Consider the following 4,208-nt stretch of genomic DNA (forward strand, 5'->3'; position numbering starts at 1 on the left):
CATTTGCATTTTTGTTCTTTCTTGTGTACTCATAGTAGTGATTGTCGTTTTTTTGTGATGTCGATTCTGAATGCAGGACTTCTTTGAGGATTTCTTGTAGGGCTGGCCATGTGGTGGTGAACTCCTGAAGCTTTTGTTTGTATGGAAAATATACTATTTCCCCCTTATTTCTGAAGGATAGCATTGCTGGGTATAGTATTCTTGGCTAGCAGTTTTTTTATTTCAGTATTTTGAACATATCATCCTATTTTCTTCTCCCTGTAGAGTTTCTGTTGAGATGTCTGTTGTTAATCTGACAGGGGCTCCCTTATAGGTGACTTGACACTTTTCTCTTGCTTCTATTAAGTTTTTTCTTTATCTTTGTTTTGCCAGTTTGACTATACTGTGTCTTGGGAGAGGATCTTTTTGGGTTGAATCTGTTCGGGGATCTTTGAGCCTCCTGGATCTGAAGGTCCATGTCTCTCCCTATACCTGGGACGTTTTCCATTACTTTTTCATTGAATAGGTTTTCCATACGTTTTCCTTTCTACTACCCTTCTGGAACACCCATGATTTGAATGTTTGTTTGCTTATTGTTGTCTACTAGCTCTCTTAGATTTTCTTCATTTTTCAAAAAATTTATTTTACTTTTTTTATCCACTGGCTTATTTCAAAAAGACTGTCTTCAAGATCAGAAATTCTTCTGCTTGTTCTAGCCTGCTGCTTAAGTTATGGTGTGTTTTTTATTTCATTGAGTGAATCTTTCAGCTCCATGTGAATTCTGGTATGCTTTTTAAAAAAGTATTTATCTCTTTGTAAACTTCCTCCTTCATATCCTGGGTTTTTTTCCTCATTTAATTATGTTGTCTAACTGAGTCTTCGCATATCTCAGTGAGTTTCTCTTAAGGTTGTTGCTCGGAATTCCTTTTCAGTCATTTCAAGGAATGGGTTAGTTTTAAAAGCTGTGCCTCAACTACTAGCCCATATTCTCTGGTGAAATAGTGTCTTCCTTGTTCTTTACTTCTAAGGCACTGTTTTAATACCTTTCAATCTACATTAAGTAATATGATGATCATCTGCTTTTCCTTATTTATTGGACTAAACACTAGTTGGTTATCCTGTATTCCCTTTCTAACTTGGCTGATTTTTATTTTTTCCCTGGTTTGGTGTTTGCATACTTGTCTAATCATAGAATCACCTGCAAGTGCTTGTTAAAAAGTATACAATCTCAATACACCTTACCTCTTTTTTCAGGATTCTTATTTGGCAATTAGATGATATGATGGAGTTGCATATAATTTTAGTATCCAGCTGACTTAATTATGCTAGCTTGGGGAATCACCAAACTGTAAATTTTGTTCTAAGATATTTGCTAAAGCTGGGATTTTTCAGTGCATTCAATGAAGAACGAAGTACATCTTTAGATAGGATTTAGGCATAACATTGTTCACCGCCATTTGGAATCTTGATTTCAAGAAGGAAATATCTGCACAAGTCAGATTGGTCTTTGTTTTCATCAAGTCTTCCTGTAAGTAAGTAGCAGTCCAATATGTGTGAAGAAGCATCCAGTACTCAAAGCAAGAAATAGATGTAACGTATTATTACAAATCAAATGCAAGATGAGATGTAAGAATCAAAGGAGGCAAAAGCCACAAGGCTTTATGCTCATCATTCTTTAATTTATTCAACAAATATTCATTGAAATTTTATAATGTGTTATGCTGGGGGTTCTCAACTATGGGTGCTTCAGAATTACCTATGGTGCTTTAAAAAATAAGAATGCCTCAGGACAAATGTTTTGCCTGCTGAATGGATATCTCTTGGGTTGAGTCTGAGTGTGTGTTTTGAAAAACCTTGAAATGGGCACACTCTTGCCTTCAAAGAATTCATTATCTAAAAAGCTAGATCAGTATTGCTCAATCCTGCCAGCGACATACCTGGAAAACATCTAATGATATAAAATTTTGAATCCCATTGCAGTTTTTCTGAATAAGAATCGTTTGGAGGCAGAACAAGAAATCTGCATTTAAAAGACAAATCTAAATTAAAACTGATTACCAGCTAGTGTATTAGTCCATTTCTGTTGCTTGTTACACAATACCTGAAACTGTGTGATTTATAAAGAAAATAAGATTCTTTGCTTACAGTTTCTGAGGCTGGGAAGTCCAACAGTTCTCGGAACACTTATGGTGAAGGTCTTTGTAGTGGTGACAGTGACCCAGGCATCTCACATGGCAGAAAATGGCAGAGCAGAGAGAGAGGGAACTTCTCATGTGCTCTTCTTTTAAAATCCTCAGAACCATGCCCCTCATCTCCATTTTTAATCCATTCACTATGGCATTTTCCTACAATCTAATCATGTCTTTAAGTCCCCACCTTTCAATTACCATACAAGGACTTCCCACCTTCTTTATATTGTCAAAGTGGGGGCTAAGTTTTGGGGGGACATTCAACCCAAGGCAGCTAGGTTTGGGAACCACTCATCTAAATTTCAAGAGACTTTGGAAGAAAAATTTATGAGAGTATTTAATAAAATAATCTTTTGAAGGGCCAGTAGGCTCAAGCCAACACCTGGGAAGCTGTTGTTCTAGAGCAATATTTTTTCTGAATGTTGGACTGAGGATGGGTTAGGTCAAGCTTTATCATATCACATCTTCTCTATAACTTTCCTCTTCATTTTTAGCCCTCTAGTCTTTTTTCCTCTTTTCCTTCATGACTCCCTGCCTCTCCTTTTCTCCTTCATGTCTTAAATTCTCCTAAATTGCAGAATTTAGAGTTTGCTGAGTTATATAATTTATCCCAGAAAACACTGTTTAAATACAATTTTGATTAGGTTTAGGGTTCTCAAACTTAATTAGAATTACCTGGGGAGCTAAGAAAAATGTCTAGACTCCACCTTCCAGTGATTAAATCTGAGGCAGGGGTCCTGAGATTTTTATTCTTTTGAAAGCTTCTTGGTTGATTCTAATAGTGTTCAGGGTTGAGAATAACTAGCTTTATTTTGTTTGTCATTAATGCATTCAAGTTTTTAAACTTGAACTGAAATATTTTGCATTGTGCCCTTTTTGCTGTTGATCCTTAAAATTTTTTCATCGCTTCTCGGCCTTTTGGCTAAGATCAAGTGTAAAATTTTTAATGCAAAAATTTATGTTCTATTGGGCAATATCTAATGAAATGGCAAACTGTTGCATGGAGGCCAAACAGAAAACAATGTGATGATGTTTCTTTGTACATTATAACCTGAACACTTAGCACTAGCCTCTGGCATCCTCCATGGAAAATATGGGTACAGTCCTCACAAAACCAAGATTTTGGGTTTTCTTTTGCATTCCATTTTTTTTTTCTGTATAATTTCAAATATTTTATAGTGCACTAAGCTCTTCCTAAGAGACTGAAGTATTTAGGCCTTATAACTTCCAGGACATACCACAGCATATCTAGAGTGAAATGTTTTTATTCTTGATTTATTTTCCAAGTAAGGAAAACTTAGATTGTGAATATCATAATAAAATCTCTTTTAAACCCATAAATATCTTTGAATACCTATATGACTGAAGAAAGCAAAATAATGAGATATTTTGTTTCCTTCAGAGAATTTATAGTTCATCATTTATCAAACATTTAGGAAATCTGTACACTAGGTGCAATGCTGGGCATTGGGAATGAATGTATGGGTAGTGTGACCTTCTGCCTTTGGGGGGCTCACAATCAAATAAAAACGACATTCTAAGGGATAGCATGGATAAATGCAGTCTAGTTGGGGAAATAAAAATAATATGCATTGCTCAAATATTAAGAAATAGTTATTAAATCATAACTGGAAAATTATTAGAGAATAATTATATGCTAAATAGAGTGCTGCTGTTTAAATGGTGATAGGGGTGCAGAAAGCAGAGAGTCCAAGATGGGCCAATGTAATTGGAATAAGGTTCATGGTGGTACTTTACCATGTTCTGAAGGAAGCATAGACTTGGACAGATGGATATGAAAAGAGGCCATTCTGAGCATGGGACCCAGCACAACGAAGGTACCCATTAGGTGTCTGCATCACCTGTATGTGTAGAGGGGCATGGTCTATGCAGACACAGACAAGAAATGAGTTCCTGCATTTTGGAGGGGTGTCATGAATCTTTTTGATAATCTAATGAAAGCTATGTAACCCTTTCTCCAGAGTAATGCATATACATACAGATGCAAAATTTTTGTCTAATTTTAGGGATTTACAACTT

The 4,208-nt window shown here is 35.8% G+C and overlaps 1 pseudogene; it reads left to right on the forward strand.

The window, feature by feature from the left end:
* Positions 1-3,070: 3,070 nt before the first annotated feature.
* Positions 3,071-3,191, forward strand: LOC134381327 (U2 spliceosomal RNA; annotated as a pseudogene).
* The last annotated feature ends 1,017 nt before the right edge of the window (positions 3,192-4,208 follow it).

The sequence above is a fragment of the Cynocephalus volans genome, chromosome 6, assembly GCF_027409185.1.
Source record: "Cynocephalus volans isolate mCynVol1 chromosome 6, mCynVol1.pri, whole genome shotgun sequence".
Lineage (NCBI taxonomy): Eukaryota > Metazoa > Chordata > Mammalia > Dermoptera > Cynocephalidae > Cynocephalus > Cynocephalus volans.